Source organism: Neofelis nebulosa, chromosome 2, assembly GCF_028018385.1.
Source record: "Neofelis nebulosa isolate mNeoNeb1 chromosome 2, mNeoNeb1.pri, whole genome shotgun sequence".
Taxonomy (NCBI): Eukaryota; Metazoa; Chordata; class Mammalia; order Carnivora; family Felidae; genus Neofelis; species Neofelis nebulosa.
Window position 1 is genome coordinate 150,127,381 of NC_080783.1, and position 17,727 is coordinate 150,145,107.

The window sequence follows — 17,727 nt, forward strand, 5'->3', positions numbered from 1 at the left end:
AATGGGATAGTAGATTTCTTCATATCTAAGTAAGCTCTACTCACAACGTGGGGCTTGAACTCACGACCCCAAGATCAAGAGCTGCATGCTATACTGACCGAGCCAGCCAGGCACCTCAGAAGTTTTTTTTTTTTTTTAAGTAAGCTCTTGGCCCAGTGTTGGGCTTGAACTCATGACCCTGAGATCAAGAGTCATGTGCTCTACTGACTGAGCCAGCCAGGCACCCCAATTTCCTCATGTCTGTATTTTCAAACACTTTAATTAGAATTCCTATAGGAAAATTTCCTACAAGTGAAATTATTGGGTCAAAAGATAATCATATTAAATATTTTTCTAAATACTGCCAAATTGCCTTACAGAATGTTCCCAGTGCAGCTCTTAGACAAGAACTGAAATCAGCAGGAAAAGAGTGAACAAAAAATAGGAATGGATCTGGCTTATTGTAACCATTTCAGCAAAGAACTGATGAAGGGACCACGTAACTGAAAATGCCTTTCTCCTTCATTTTAAGCAGAGAACCTATCTGTTCCAGAAGAGTCCCTCTGGCTCTTTCTTTTTCATGTGTATTGTGGATAAATTCATTTTGTGCTTTTATTTCTGGGTCTTGCTTTGGCCTTTGAGGCAATAAAGATTGACAAAAATAAATAGCCTTTTTAGTAAGTATCTCTTGTGCTAGTGATCTATTTTAAAATGCTCTATTACTTCAGTTGAGGCTAGAGTTTCCCTTGTGCACAAATAGATACTTGAAAACAGAAATCGCATTTCATCAATTTTAAATGATAGGCTTTCCAGCAGGGTCCTGGAACCCAACTTTTAGAAAAAATTACTGGTTAAAGAAAATTAACATAGCAACCTGTTCAAGTGTGTGGGCTCTGTGATTAGCTGATATGTTATGGGAGTCACTGCAGCAGGGCCCCGTCAGGATTTAATGGTCAGTTCCTCGTGTGACTCTATGTGAGAAAAAACCTCTTCACATCGTTCACATTAAAGGATCCTGGACTCTGAAAAATAAGTCTTTTTTGCTGGAGATAACTTTTACTTTCTTCGGCATCTTAATTCCATTCTTTTATCTGGAAAGTGGTCTCTGTCACTCTTGGCTGGTACCAATGCTTTTGTTGAGTTTATAGGTGGCATAACACCCTTTCTTCCCGCCCCCCCCCCCTTCTTTTGTCTCAGAACTTTCTTTTCTCTTGGAGATTTTGGTTTTCTCCTTAGGCTGTGATTTTTTATCTTCAAAGTTGTGAAATAATTTGACTCAATTGTTATGTTTGTTTTTTGCCCTTGTGTTCAGCTGCTAGATCCTGGGGCATTGTAATAAACATCCTCTTGGCTGTGAAATGGAAAGATGTCTAACTAATGATGTTCATTTATTTACTCATTTATTTTTGATTCATTTTTGCCTAGGAAACCAGAAAGGAAAATCTGAATTCTGATACATGTTAGGGTATTGTAATGAACAATAACACCTTTTATTTGTTGAACACTTACCATGTGCCTAACACTACTCATTTTTTTGTAAATGTGTTAAAGTCCTTAGGGCCATTCTGTGAGGTAGGTGCTATTATTATCTGCATTCCATTGTTGAGGAAATTGAGGCTTTAAGCAGTTAGACAACCCGCTGAAGGCTATATAGTAGTGAATGATAAAGCTGAGACTCAAACACAGGTTTGTTTGACCAGTCTGGGTTCTTAACCACTATACCAGAATGTTCTTTGGCATTTCAAATCATTTGTAAGCAATGCTTCCAAGAATGTTTTAAAACCAAAAAACCATAGCAAAAGAGCTACTTTGTGGTGAAGTAGAAAGAGTATTGGGAAAGGAGTCAAAAGGTTGTGTCCTTACTAGCTGAGCAAGTCCCCAGGCAGGTCCTCAAGTCTTTCTCTAGCTCCTCCTTTGGCCTTTGTTTTCCCATCTGTAAAAGCACCAATCTTCTAGCATCCTAAAAAAAAAAAAAAAATCGACTTCCTCTTTAATTTCCCCTTTTCTAAGATAGATGAAACCTGCCGCTCCCATGTCATTTGTGACAGTTAAGGCTGGTATCGGATGAGTCATTTGGCACAGGGCTACTTGTCCTGAAAAAGAAGGAAAAAGCAATGATTAAATGCCCTCCCCTCCACCTCAGCAGAGAGCAAAGCTAAGCATAATGACTCAAATTCAAAGCCTAGAAAATCTTGGCGGAAACAGGGTGGATATGTTCTGTCTCCAATTTTCTCTGTATATCCATCGTTGACCATAGAAATGTGGGTGAATGTGTGGCTCATCATGTAATCATCAGCTCAAACTTGCTCAAGCTGTTGTCGAGTAATAATGTTACCAAGTTGTCTCTGTCCAGTCAGAAATGAGACCTAGCCATAGAGAAGACTTGCTAACTTTCTCAAACATGTATCATTATCACATAGCTTTTTTCTACCCTATGTGTTATGGGCTGAATTGTGTTCTCTTCAAATTCATATTTTGATGTCCGAATCCCAATTTGTTACTGCCTTTGGGAAACAGGGCCTTTAAAGAGGTAATTAAGGTAAAATGAAGTCCTATGGGCTCTACTTCAGTGTGACCAGTGTCCTTATAAGAAGAGATTGGGACACACAAATACAGATGAAGGCATGAATGACCATGTAAGGGCACAGGGAGAAAGTGGCCATCAGCAAGCCAAGGAGAGAGGACTCAGAAGAAAACAAACCTGTTAACACCTTACTCCTTGGACTACTAGCCTCCGGACTGTGAGACAATAACGTTCTGTTGCTGAAGCCACCCAATCTGTGGTATTTTGTTATGGCAGCACTAGCAAACTAATACAGGATTTTTTAAATCCAGGACTGTTTTTAAGGTTTCTCCTTTACTTCTCAGAATATTTTCATCTTTATGTTTTTCTTTCTTTCCTCCTTTGCTTGAGTTCAATTTTCTTACCCTTATAAGTCATACTTAGGTATCAAGCTTCATCCATGAACTGGGGTACAGACATTTCACAGATGTTAACAGTGTTTGAAGAATACTTGGTGTTAGGTTACTCTTGACTGGTACTCTGAATATAGCTTACGTTTCTACACCTATGTGAAATCCTTGACGCTGACTCACCTGTGTGTGTCACTTCTTAAGCAGATTATTTAATTTTACAACTAATATAATAAAACACTGAACTATGTACAATTGAGTTCTCATCCCTCACCCATAGCCCAGGAGTGTTTCTATTTTTTCTTACTTCCTATCTTGGTAAGATGGCAGCAGCAGTGCCATCCATCTAGACTCAGATTCTCAGTCTAAGAACTTAGGGAGTCCTTGTTCTTTCTTTTCCTTACCTCACACGTGCAACTCCTTATCCGCTTCTATTCATCCATCCTTTAAAATATCTAATGGGAAGGGGCGCCTGGGTGGCGCAGTCGGTTAAGCGTCCGACTTCAGCCAGGTCACGATCTCGCGGCCCGTGAGTTCGAGCCCCGCGTCAGGCTCTGGGCTGATGGCTCGGAGCCTGGAACCTGTTTCCGATTCTGTGTCTCCCTCTCTCTCTGCCCCTCCCCCGTTCATGCTCTGTCTCTCTCTGTCCCAAAAATAAATAAAAAAAAAACGTTGAAAAAAAAAAATTTTTTAAAAAAAAAAATTAAAAAAAAAATAAATAAAAAAAAAATAAAATATCTAATGGGAAAGTATTTGTCATATTAAATTATAATATTAAATTTTAATGAAAAATATCAGTATGGACTCACGAATTAAAAATATACATGCATACAGGCACCACTATCTGTCCATCCTGGTTTTGTCTACTAGAAGAATATAGAAGCAATGATACCCCTTGAACAATAAATACATCTAGATCCACATTTTGGTTTCCATCGTTACCTACTAAAAAGAACAATGATCTTTGGAGAAATCGCTGATTCTACTTGTTGAGCAGGGAATCTACAAGGTGAACTTAGGATATCTTGTTATCCTAGGAACTAAGGAAATGCTCAGTGATTTATGGGGGCATGTTAAAGGGACACAAGAGCTAGTTTTGAAGGGTTTCCACTAGACACATTTGGACAATTTGAAGATGACTGTAGTTAACTGCAAAATATTGAAAATATAAAAATCCATGAGTGTATAGTGATACCCAAAAAGTAATGGAAAGAAGAAGAAAAACATTTACATCATTAGAAGTAACAAATCCTTACTCTGCAATTGATAGTAAAAGGGAAAGAACTAAACATTTACTTTGTCTTTTTAGGAGAAATATGTATATCATCATCCTAGTTGATGAGGGAATCTTACCTTTAGAAAAGAATGCTGTAGAAGAAGTAATATTTGAAAGTCACTATTTTGCAACCCCCAATGGAATAATATTTCAGAACAGGATATTCACACAATGACAAAGTATCATCACACAGGTGACTTACCAATTGCAAAGGAGCAATCTGGTGGGTCACTAATTTGGCTATACCAATAATATGGGATAGCCTTGAATTGTATTCCTTTTGATGTGATCACTCACAGACTGATTCCATCTGTGATGCAGATGAAATTCACAAAATCATTTATGAACTATTCTTGCCAAAAGTGTTAAACTCAATCTAGTTAAGCCTTTAGACCTAACTTCAAATATATAGGAATTACAGGAAATCAAAGAGCAATGAAATTACAGGAAACCTACAGAGGAATCCGTAAAGTGAGATATTCTATAAGACAACTTTTTTGGATTCTTCCAAAAGTCATTATCATCAGGGGAGAGAGAGTAAGAAGACCTAACAACCAAATACAATATATGAACTTTGATTGACTCTTGGCTTGATAAAAACAGCTAAACATTTTGGGGACAATTGGAGAAAATTTCCATATGAGTTATATATTAAATGACATGATATGTGATATTAAAAAACTAATATTAGTTTTCTTAGATGTGATAATGATATTGTGGTGATATACAAAAAAACTCTTATTTTTAGGTGATGCATATTTGAGTTATTTAGGTGTGAAGTGTCATGATATCTATGACTTTCTTTCAAAATACATACACACACACATACACACACCTACACACACGCACACACACATATATATACATATATACATGTATATGTGCATACTGTTATCATTTTGCCATATTTGCTTTATTTTTACACACACATGTATGCGTGTATACATGTATATGTGTATATATATGTATATATGTGTGTGTGTACATATATATATGTATATGTATATATGTGTGTGTGTACATATATATATGTATATATATATGTGTGTGTGTGTGTAAAAATAAAGCAAATATGGCAAAATGATAACAGTTGTTAAGTTGATGTTGAATCTGAGTAGTGGTTGGTATTCATTGTACTATTCTTTCAATTTTTCTAGATGTTTAAACATTTTTATAAACAGTTTGGGAACATGTTTAAACCTCAGCTCCTTTTATGCCTCTGCCCCTTGCCTCCGTCTTCCTCACCACTCTTCCTACTGCAAGTCTTCATCATGTCTTTCCTGAACTATTGTGGTGGCCTCCTGAGTAGTGCCATAATTCAGTCTAAATGCCTCCAAGTTATCTGCCAAAGAGAGTCTCCTAAAAATCAGCTTTCACTAATTTCCTACCCTGTTTCACTCTCCCCCATCACCCACATGGTAAAGTCTGAAAACACTTGGCAAGCAAGATTCCAGACTTCTCATACCACATTCTCATTCAAGGCATTTTCCTGCCACCTCATAGCCTGTGCTCTGTCAGGGGTCACAACCACAAATGCCCATAGGGAGGGCTGGGAATAACACAATAGAGGGTGTGGGGTTTGGGGTGGGCTAGGGAGAAGAATCTCCCTCTAAAGGAGGTAGCTATTATTCAAGATCAGTTGAATGTGGGCCCAGTGTTGCTAAATCTTTGCGTTTCCAGTAAGTCAAAAATAAAGGTTTGTGCACAAATTCTCCCCATTTTAAACATGGACAAGTAGTTTTTTTTTAAAAACATTCTGCAGACTTAAAAAAAAAAAATTGTGGGCTGCCGGGCATGACTCCTGCATGACTGAATGCTCACTTTTTGGCATCGACCTCTGTGTTATTCTTCCTTCTCCTTTGTCTAGAATACATTCTCCATCCTTTGTCATCGAAATCCTGTGTATCTTCCAAAACCCAGCAAGCAAGGCCATTCACCTTCCCTCACTCCCCCAGGCAGAGCCACTGCTCCTTCTGTAGAGTGACCTTTTGTACAAACCACCATTCTAGGGCTTGTAATAGAATTACATATTTGATTGTCTGTCTTCTTCCACTGGGTTCTGAACCCTCATGATTAAGAGCCACGTTTTACTTATTGTCTCCCTAGTGCTGCTCCTGGAGTCCTATATATTTCAACATCTGATGAGCATCTTTTGGTTGAGTTGCCTCTTAAAAGTAATGCTGTAGAAGAATTTAGGACATAGCTTCTACGGCATCCAGTTGGAAATGTACTTAAGAATGTCTATGAATCAATAAAAGAAAAATTATTGTGATATCCCAAGTAAGGCTGTCTTCTGAGATCATTTGTCTATTGCAGGAAATCAGGTAAACACATTTAGTATTTTTTTTAAAAAAAATCTGAAAACAGGATTCTTTCTGACTTTTTAACCCAAGAGAATGATAATAGGGTTTTAAGGATTGCCTTTCAAAGGCAATCTGGGCTAAGATCAGGCCAATGAGTCTAGGCAGCTTTGGTAACCTATAAATGCTCCAAACCTGCTCGAATTCTTGTAAGAACTGAGTGGTGAGGTGTGTGCTGAATCAAGTCACCGCCTCTTCTTGGGGACATCAATTTTTATCAGTGCTCTACATACCCAATTCTCTCCTTCTTGTCTCTTTCATGGCTTTCTTTCCTGCAATGCTTGCTTACTTTTATTCAGCATTCCTTTCAAAATCCAGCTGAAAACTTACTTCTTCCAAGGAGTCTCTGATAAGTGCCCCCAGCCTTAATTGTTCCATTATGTTATATTCTCCATTTATTCTTTATGTTGGGTATGTCATATTCCACTGTAGACTATATAATTAGAATAATTATGTTAAGAATAATATAGTAAGAGTCATTTGAAGACCATTGTTAAAATAATAGCTTCCTAGACTCTTCCCTGGAGATTCTGATTTGGGGGACCAGGCATGGAGATAAGTACAGGTAATTTGTATTTTTAACAATGGCCACAGCTAATTCTTAACATCAGGCAACTTTGGGAAGCATTAATCTCTTCTTTATAAGGTTGGATTTGGAGTCAGACTGTTCAGGATTTCAGGCTGGGCTTTTAGCCTTGTAGCTCTGTGCAACATTAGACAAGTTACTGTGTCCAACAGCCATGTATTTTTAATCCACAAAATGGGAATGATAATCATTATTATAGTCCTGTTCTGGAAGAATCAAATGATTCATGTAGAACATTAGCACAGTGCCTGGGACATTCTAAGAGCTCAGTAAATATTGACAATTATGGTTATATTTGCTTTTAATTTGCCTGGTTATGTAAATAGGAGTCAAGGTTTGGATGATGGTTTCTTTGGTTCTTCTGTAACACTGTGGTGATTTAGGGCAGGGTGACCCAGAAGATTTTATACTAGCCAAAGACTGTTGTCAAGAGCCTGCCAATTTTTATTGCCCCAGCAAGGTATCACCCTTTGTTCTCCAATTTTACCTGTCATCTCCATTAAATTATAGAAAGGTCTTTGAGGCCATTGACCTTGTCGTCTACTTTTATCACATAGTAGATCCAGATCCTGCACGATGGGCTATCAACAGAGAGAATTATCTAATAGAACACACACTTATTTCCTGGAATTATAGAACCATCATTTCTTATGTTACAACAGCTCCTAGTATGTCTTGGGGTCTTCTACCCCTGCTCCTTTATGAATAGTCCCTACACAGCAGCCAAAGTGATCACTTAATAGTGTGATCACAGAATGTCATTCCCTTTTGAAATTTCCCAGTACTTCCCACTGTAGTTAGAATAAAATCCAAACTCCTTACTGTAGCTTTGAAAACACTACTCGACCTGGGCTGGATTTTCTGTCTGACCTCATTTCCTGTCATTCATTACCTGGGTTATTACGTCCCTATAAATTTGCTGTCCCCCTGCCTGGAATGTCTTTTTCCCTAGATCTCCATGTCACTCAGCTGAGATGTCACTTTCTCAGAGACCTTCCTGTACCTCCCTATCCAATATTTTTCCTCTCATTAGTTTCTGTCCCGTTATCCTGCTTTATTTTCTTCAGATCACTCACTACTATCTGATATTGTACTTACTAGTAACTGCTATTATTTGTTTATTGTAGCCTCTGTGAGATCAGGCATCTTGTCTATCTTATATTTTTAGCACTGGGGACAGAACCTGGTACATTTCATGTTCTCAGTATATATTTGGCAAATCAATTAGTGAGACCTAAAGAACATCTATAGAGTTCAGTAGACTTCAACTTTTTAAAGCAGAGGACTCGTACCAAAGCATAATATTTGGTTTTAAATTATTAATCTGTGTGTTTATTTAGTTCTTTCCTGACAAGCAATAGGATTCTATACACACAGCAAGTTCTAGCAAATACTTAGCAGTTTAATGAATCTTTGTTCAACAAGAGCTACCACCAGGGGGAAATCAATCCTCTGACCAGTAGCTGTAGATGGTGAGAAAATCTGGCTGGAGGAGAAACAGGCCCAACCTCAGGGGACAAGGGCAGGCAGGAGGCCCTGAGTGTTCTGGCAGCCCAGCTCCTCCAGGGCTTCCCCTCAGCTCTGCAGAGAGAAGCAGTAGGAAGCAGGAGAGGTAGGGCCATCATTTGGAGCATCCAGAGGAGAAGCAACAAGATAGGGCTCTTTAATGCCAACCTGGACTGCGGAGAAAAGCTGGAGCAGCCCTGGGCCAGTGGCAACAGCACTGAAGAAAATATGGCAGCAGTGGTGGTACCAAAAGGACAATATCTCAGAGAGGTACTGACCTGTGAGGCTGCCTCCCACCAGGATTAAGCCATAAAGGATTGGGAAGGAGGCAATGAATGCAAGTGGCAGTGAGGAAGGCACTTGACCCCTCACCCTTTCCCAGGTGACAGGAAAGGGTTCGGGTACTTGGCATTCCAATAGTTAAGTATGTGTGATCTCTGACAGAACTATTGGTTTTGTTGTTATTTGGGTTTTATTTATCTTTCAGTATCATCTTCAGGGATTAAACATATGCAGAGATGACAGAAATGTTAGGGTTAACAAGCAAGGACTTTAAAATAGTTTTATACATATGTTTAAGGATTTAAAAGAAAATAAAGACTCAACTGAACAGAGGAAAAGTCTCACTAGAGAAATGGAAACTATAAAAGAAAACTAACTAGAAATTCTAGAACTGAAAGTTATCTGAAATGAAAAAATATCACTAGATGAGCTTAACAGTAAATTGCATTCTAGAGACAGAAAAAAATTGTGAACTTAAAGACAGCAATATAAATTATCCAAACTGAAGCACATATAGAGAAAAAAGACTAGAAATAAATGAGCAGAGTCTCATTGACTTGTAGGGTAATATGAGGTGGCCTAACATCTATGAAACTGGAGTCTCAGAAGGAGAGGAGAGGGTGACTGGGATAAAACATAGATAGATAGATAGATAGATAGATAGATAGATAGATAGATAGGGATAGATATATCAAGAAAAAGCTGGAAAAAATCCAAATTTGATGAAAAATATTAACCCGTGAGTTTTATAAGCTCAATGAGCTATAAGGAGGATAGAAATAAAGAAAACCCCTTCTAGGTACATCATAGTTAAATATCTAAAACCAAGGACCAAAGAGAAACATCTTAATAGCAGCCAGAGCGGGGGAAAAACTCCTTCTGCACAAGAAAGGGAACAATATCTGACTTTTCCACAAGCCAGAAGACAATGCAATAACATCTTTAAAGTGCTGAAAGGAATAAAACCTGTTAACCTGGAATTAGAAACCTAGTGAAAAGATCCTTGAAAAATGAAGGGAATAATAACAGTGAGAGCAAGAGCAAGAAAAAAAAAGGAAGTAAAGGGAAAGAAGGAGGGAGGAAGAATGAATGAAAAAGAAAAACATTGCCAAATACAAGCTGAGGGAATTTGTCAACAGTAGGCATGTACTTTAAGAAATGTTAATGTCTTCAGGGTGAAGGAAGTGATACCAGATGGAAACTCAGATCAATGTGGAAAATGAAGAGTGTTGGAAATAGTAAATATGTGGATCAATAGAAGTTTCTTTTTTCCTTGCCTATTATTGAATGAGTGTCACTCTTAAGTATACAGCTAAGTTCTTAGTGGACATTGCAGTTGTCTGGGAATCAGGAAATCTAGGGCCTGGTTCATTTCTATGACCTTAAGTAAGTTGCTTAATCTCTTACCTTGCTTGGATCATGAATCAAGTGGAATTCTAATACTTGATATTTTTCTCTTTTTGGTAAGCATGCAATAAATAATTCCTTTTATCCCTGCGAAACACCTCCAAAGGGCTATCTACCCATTGCTTCTTAAATTTAGTGTGCATATGAATTACCTGGGAATCTTATTAAATTCAACTACAATTGATAAACTCATTGTGGTATTGGTAAAAGGACAGACAAATAGGTCAATGCTATAGAATAGAAATATATTCTTTTTTCCCCTTTTACTTCTAACCTGTTATTCTTTATACTTATACCTTATATTTAAAGCTTTTCTTTTACAAACTGTACATCTCTATATAAACAGAGATGTTTATATACATCTGTCTTATAAACTCATTTTTGTCTTTTTATTCACTTTTATAATCTCTGCCTTTTAATTGGAGTGGTTAGTCTAATTATATTTAATATCATTGTGGATGTTGAGCTTATATCTGCCATCTTGCTATTTGCTCCCTTCCATCTGTTTGTTTTGTCCCATCTGTTTTTATATCCCTTTGTTTCCTTCTTCCTCCTTTTGGATTTGCTGAGAATTTTTAAGTATTCTACTTTATCTCCTCTATTGGCCTAAAAGCTGTACGTCTTTGTTTTATTTTTTGGTGGCTGATCCTTAACAGAGTCTACTATGATTTCACATTATATCACTACACATGTAGTATAACAAAATGAAAGAATACTTCTTGTTCCCCAGCTTGTCCTTTGCACTATTGTTACATGTCATACTCCTTCATATGTGAAAGCCCCACAGTTGTTACTGTTTTTGATTTACATAGTCAATCATCTTTTAAAGAAATTAAATAATGTCAATATTAGAGCAGTGCTGGGAAACCTTCTAAGTTTACTCTCTGCTTGCTGTATTTTCCAAATGTGGTGTGTAAAGTCCTCTACAGCCCCTACCCGCTGGGTTCAGGTGAAGCAACCCTTCAGTGAAGTCACCTCTGCTGACTTCTGAGGGTCTGTTCCTCAGAATCTCTTCAAAATTCACAGTAGGAAAAGAGGACAGCAGGGTGCTTAAGAGGAGGGTGAATACTGACCAGGAGATGGGGAGAATAAAACCCCATTAAGTCTGTATCTTAAAATCTCATTAATCTTCACTTTTTATGAAGTATAATTTGAAGAGATATATTTCTTTTCAGAAAGCAAGTTGTGAGGCACTTGGGGGTTAGTTAGTTCACCCAGTGGGGGATGCTGAAAATCATACTTGAATTGTCAGTAATTCCAGAAAGCAAAATTCAGGTACTAAAGAGTGAGTCGGTAATTGAAGTCCCTGGGCAAAGAAAGATCTTTGCTTCTTCCCAAGGTCATCTGGTATGAGAGTAAGAGGGTTTGAAGAAAATGTGTCATTGATGATTTAATAATATTTGACGTGAGAGATTTCATTTCTCTAATTTCATTTTTTTTACATAGAAAACCCAGACTGCCTTAAACCTGCTAGTGATATATGTGGGTTAAAATTGCATTGAACAACATTGCATACACTTTCTAATCACCTCAACCTTTTTTGAGTACTGTGTATCTCCATTAAAATATATATTTACATTATGCTTTAGATTTATATTTCCTTTTGACACTCTCATGTTTTGTAAGAATAGAAATCTTGTCTAAGTCTTCTCTTTAATGGGAATAGAAACCTTGCTAACATCTGAATCATGCTGAGTATAAAAAAGAAAAGTGGGGCCATCTCCACACTCAGTCCCCTTTCCTGGCATAGAATGACAGAGTATTGATGTAAAAAGGACTGCTCTTTTTTTTTAATATTCAAAGTGTTACTAAGTGCCGTGGTCCTTCATCTTTGGAAATATTGTGGCTTTCAGGGTCACTGGCTGCGTGTCATATTCCAGCAGAGAGCACAATACATCAGCTGTCGATTTTCTTTGTATTCTCAGTGTTGTTCGTGGCTGTTTCTTTACATAATGGGCTGTATGACACCCTTCATTTTAAAAAAGCCCTTATGTGGGGCGCCTGGGTGGCTCAGTCGGTTAAGCGTCCGACTTCAGCTCAGGTCACGATCTCGCAGTCCATGAGTTCGAGCCCCGCGTCAGGCTCTGGGCTGATGGCTCAGAGCCTGGAGCCTGGAGCCTGCTTCCGATTCTGTGTCTTCCTCTCTCTCTGCCCCTCCCCCATTCATGCTCTGTCTCTCTCTGTCTCAAAGATAAATAAACGTTAAAAAAAAATAAAATAAAAATAAAAAAGCCCTTATGTTTATGATTACTGTGTCAAGTTATTGGGTCTGTGGCTGGCTTTGCACAGTCACCGGCTTGAGCTCACAGGAAAGTGGGCATAGTTGTCAGTGCCATGATGCTGTTCTGTTAGATTAAATAAAATGTAGAAACTGGTGGTATCCAAAAAACTTCTGGTAAAAGCATTATCTTGGCAGCAGGGAGCTCCTGGGTGGCTCAGTCAGTTGAGCATCCAGCTCTTGATTTCGGCTCAGGTCACGATCTCCTGGTTTGTGGGATCGAACCCTGCATCGGGCTGACAGCATGGAGCTGCCTTGGGATTCTCTCTCTCCTTCTTTCTCTGCCCCTCCCCCCTCTCAAAATACATAAACATTAAAACAAATTTTCTTATTTGAATTAATGAAGAAGGAAATATATGCTGTGAATAATGACTGTTAAATAGCCTTGGTTTTTCTGTAAGGAATGTCCTCAATGTTAGCACCTGCAGTAGGATAGCGTGTGTCATATTAGTTTTATAATATTAGTATTTGTACAGAATGATGGCAGGAAGACAAAGTGAGATTTATTCCTTACCGGTTATTATTGGCTGATGATACTCCTGTGAAGGCTTATGGTATTAGGTGAAATCATATGAAATCATTGTTTATGTAGGCAATTTTATATGGCTTTAGGAAATAAGAAGTATTTTAATTAGTTTTCTCCATATCATTGTGAGTCTGCCGCAAATATTTTAAACGAATACATATATTTAAACTTGAAGGCAAGATTTCTTTGTTCTCACTCTTGCTGTATTTTTACTCTTTGTCAGTGCCTTCTTGCTCTCCAGGAAATGGAGACTCTGTACACAGAAAATCTGACATTTGCCATTCTGTAGCCCTCTTGAGAGGTAAACAAGTAAAAATACGAATATTACTTACTCAGTTGTGGGTTAAAGCCATCTTTAGATCCTTCTAACAATAATTTAAACTTCTGGCAGTTCCTTTATGAATTCTTTTTTCTGTAGAAAAGACAATTTCGTCATAGGAATATATTACAAGAATTAAGATATCTTTCCCCTCCCCCCTGCTCCCATATTTCTCCATTTTCAGTTTTACCTGTACAAAACAGGAGCTCTGGTAGCCTCTGCTGAGACTTTTCGGTAGAAAATGCTTTGAAAAAGAAAAGAAAAGAAAAGAAAAGAAAAGAAAAGAAAAGAAAAGAAAAGAAAAGAAAAGAGAGGAGAGGAGAAGAGAAGAGAAGAGAAGAGAAGAGAAGAGAAGAGAAGAGAAGAGAAGAGAAGAGAAAAGAAAGAAAAGAGAGAAGCAGCTATTTTGAAGACTGACTTTCTAAAATTATACTTAGGTAAGCTAAATTTTCGATGTCATCCCTTATAGCTGAAAGTACACACATTTGATTTAATCATGTTAATCAAAATATATTTGCATTCAAGTGCTCTTATATATCAGTGCTTCTGGATGGATTTAAATTATATTGACAGAAAACACCCATTGCCTCACGTTTTCAAATACCAAGCAGGTTTCAGAACCTTGGTCTACAGCATGGTTGTTTTGGGGGAAAAAAATGTAATTCAGCCAAAGCTGATCTTGTTTTTCCTTTATTCTTTAAGCCAGAAGCAATTACTTTTCATTTCAGGATTAAGCGGCTGTAACATTGCCATTCGTCGCCGAGGCTCCTGGTTTCAGCACGTCTCCTTGGTTCCCAGCCAGTCCTGGGTGTTCAGGTAGCAGCTGTGGCTGGGAGTGCCTCTCCAGCCCGCATTCCTTGGCTATGAATTCTGCAGCCCTGTTTATCTGATGAAGACCTCCCCATAGCGAGTTGCTCATGACACTGTCACACAGACCTTAATGGATGATATGGAAAGATACTGAATTTTTTTCCTCCAGGAATGCCAGCCAGTCCTGAATGCCAACCAGTCCCTTCACTTTGGCTGATCACTGCAGAGGCCTGGTGCTGAGGTCTGATGAGACCTGTTCCACATAAACCAAATTCTAACAGGATGCCTGCAAGTCCTCTCTATGAGGCTGTCACGCAAGCCTGTTCAGAGAATTTTCGGCAATTACACTTGCTCAGACATTGATTCTCACTTCTCTGCACTAATTATTTACTTCAATTTCTACTTTCAATCTATAAATGTTAGCACTGTCAGCACTCACAGACCTGTCTTCTTTCTCTTGAAACCATGACTTTACTTGGGATAGCTTGGGATGCTTTAGAGCATGGCTTTCTCACTATGTCATGTGTCTTCATTTTGCTTTCCCAAACCAGACTGTAAACTCCCTGAGAGAGGAGACTGTGAAAAGTGGTAATATCTTATATAGACGGATACACAACAAATAACAAGAACAACATTTGGACAAAAACACCGTTGTTGCTCTTAGTAGTTGAGAAAATTTGCCTTAACATGTTCAGAAGACTCTCGATTGGCTGCTACAACATACGTCTCTTCTCCTTTCCCCTGCCTGCCCTCTGCTGGAACTGCTAATGAGCAATAAGAGGGCCAAAGCAGGACGTGGTGTGGGAAACATGGGAAAATAGGGGCTTGTCTGACTGAAAAGTAAGTTGAAAAACTGATTTGTCAATTCACAACCTAGATCTTTGAAGCTCCTCCTTACTTGCCTTTGGGCAGCTAGCAGTCTCATTACAAGACCCTTTATTGGTTCAGCTGTGCGTGGGAATGTGATTCTACCTAATGGCATGAGATGGACCAAATGACCTTGTATGTCTTCCACTCTTCTTTGCTTGTTTCACCTCTCTGTCTTGCAGTCATCCAATAGATGGCAGATAGCTGAGCCAGATAGTGCCCCGTCCCAAACATAAATGCCCTCCTGTTTGCCAAACCCTCAAAACCTTCACCACCTTCACATATAACAGGCTTTTACGAGGATCTGGCAAGACTGCCGCTTCGGTAATGCAATGCCGAAGGTAAGCTTGAAACTCTAGACTGGTTTCCTGTTTCGAAGGGCAGCAGGATGTGACAGCTGCGGAGGCAGCCCATTTGCCCTTGGAGAGAAGCAGGAGTGTCTGATCACTAGATGACCTCTCCCTCCTGCTGGCTCAGGAATGGTGTGAGCAGTCCCACTCTCCCTCCTGCCCTTGGTCAGATGGCGAGATGTTATGAAAAAAGGGAAGAAAACATGTTTTTTTGCTTTTGTTTTATTATTAAAAGAGGCACTCTCTGAAGAGGCAGAATCCATTAGCTGAATCCATTTCAGTGTCTATGGTTAATTAATTTAGGCAGTTTTTTTTTTTTTTTTCAACATTTTTTATTTATTTTTGGGACAGAGAGAGACAGAGCATGAACGGGGGAGGGGCAGAGAGAGAGGGAGACACAGAATCAGAAACAGGCTCCAGGCTCCGAGCCATCAGCCCAGAGCCTGACGCGGGGCTCGAACTCACGGACCGCGAGATCGTGACCTGGCTGAAGTCGGACGCCTAACCGACTGCGCCACCCAGACGCCCCTAATTTAGGCAGTTTTAATCCACTTTTATTATGTAGCCTTTAAGAGCAATTCTGGTAAATGTCCATCCCATAAATACTAGCACTACTTTATATGTATGATACCCTTTTTTGGAAGGGTGAATCTGAATTATCATCCAGATATTAATTTGCACACAACTCTGTCTAGACAATGCAAAAATGATTCCTCATAGTTTGAACATTGTTCAATACATTTTGAAGTGGGGAAAACGGCTCAGATATGAGACTTCGCATTTTAAGTCAGTGAATAAGTCAGTCTGTTTGCTTCCCGAAACATAACTCTGAAAATCAGTCTTATCATACTATGAACTGAATAATTGATTTCCGCATTTCATTCTGTAAATTAAACACTAGACTTTGAATTACTAGAAGAAATAGCACAGTTAGCCAATAAGGCTTTCTTATAAAATGACAACATTTTAATTTAGTGTATGCATTAGCATTTATTCATGGCTAAGATTTCATCAATCAATTTTCCGTTTAAAAAAGATGTCTTTGAAAACAACAGTAGAGAAATGCTGAGTCCCAAAAGCAATGTTGTGAAAGGCAGCAGCTCTAGCATTTTGGGCACGTGTTTAACTTAATTATAGTCAATAATTATGTAGCTCCAAGCATAAACCCACATTTTAAAAATTTATTTATTTTGAGGGGGGGCGGTGGTGGAAAGAGAGAATCCCAAGGAGGCTCTGCTCTCTCAGCACAGAGCCCAACGCAGGGCTCCCTCTCATGAACCGTGAGATCATGTCCTGAGCTGAAATCAAGAGTCAGACACTCAACCAACTGAACCACCCAGGCGCCCCTAAACCCACATATTTTTTTAAGTTTATTTATTTATTTTGAGAGAGAGAAGGAGAGTGCAAGCAGGGGAGGGACAGAGAGGGAGGGAGAGAGAGAATCCCAAGCAGGCTCTGTGCTGGAGCACAGAGCCTGACACAGGGCTTGATCTATAAACCCCAAGGTCATGACCTGAGCCAAAACCAAGAGTCACAGGCTTAACCGATTGAGCCACCCAGGTGCCCCTAAACCCCCATTTTTTAAGCATCTACCTTATGAACTTACTTTCTTGGAATGTCAGAGTTTATAAAAGAAAATAGTTAAAGTTTAATGAGAGGTGTTTTGTATTTGTTCAAAATTATAACAATGTCTGATATTATTTTAAAATATTTATTTTGCTACTTTCTATGCTACTTTCGGTTTTTAAATTTGTTTACAGTAGTACATCAATAGTTGGCTTCAGATTAAATGAATATTAGTACTTTTTGATAATTTTATTATTTGCTTTTTGAAAATATTTTAAACTGAAAGTGACTTCAACATAGAAACTTTAAGAATTCCTACCACCAGTTAAATACTAATTTTAAATCATTTATTCATTTCATTCATTCAACCAAATTGTATTTAACACATAACAGGACTGACTTATCCACATGCAAGATAGGCATAGCACCTGGAGCCCACAGGACTTTTAGGGGCCCATGCAAATGTTTTCACTTCCTTTAAAAATCAGAAGGAAAAAAAAAAAAAGAAATTTTAGGTCAAAGAAAATGTTTAAATATATAGAACTAATCTATTTATCTTTTTTTACCAATATGGTCATAAAATACAATTTTCAATATTTTTTATGGTGGAAGAAGTTCATGCAGGCTAACATTCCCAGGACCCACAGAAGTACTATTGCAACCTGTGCCAAATTCTACCTATACTAGATTCTAGAGATAAAA

At 38.4% G+C, this 17,727-nt stretch overlaps 2 protein-coding genes across 6 annotated transcripts in view; both read left to right on the top strand.

The window, feature by feature from the left end:
* Positions 1–13,694, top strand: part of LOC131504451 (homeotic protein ultrabithorax-like) — a 78,641-nt gene extending 64,947 nt beyond the window's left edge. The window contains exon 3 of the transcript XR_009258000.1: positions 13,617–13,694. The gene's annotated coding sequence lies outside the window, so the exon portion shown is untranslated. The remainder of the gene's footprint in view (positions 1–13,616) is intronic.
* Positions 13,695–13,809: 115 nt separating this feature from the next.
* DDAH1 (dimethylarginine dimethylaminohydrolase 1) overlaps positions 13,810–17,727 on the top strand; it is a 173,147-nt gene continuing 169,229 nt past the window's right edge. Inside the window, exons 1-2 of one of the 5 annotated variants that reach the window (XM_058716754.1) lie at positions 13,848–13,869; positions 14,161–14,248. The gene's annotated coding sequence lies outside the window, so the exon portion shown is untranslated. Of the gene's footprint in view, positions 13,870–14,160; positions 14,249–14,324; positions 15,451–17,727 lie in introns of those variants that run through there. The other 4 variants (XM_058716756.1, XM_058716753.1, XM_058716757.1 and 1 more) reach the window with 4 other exon arrangements.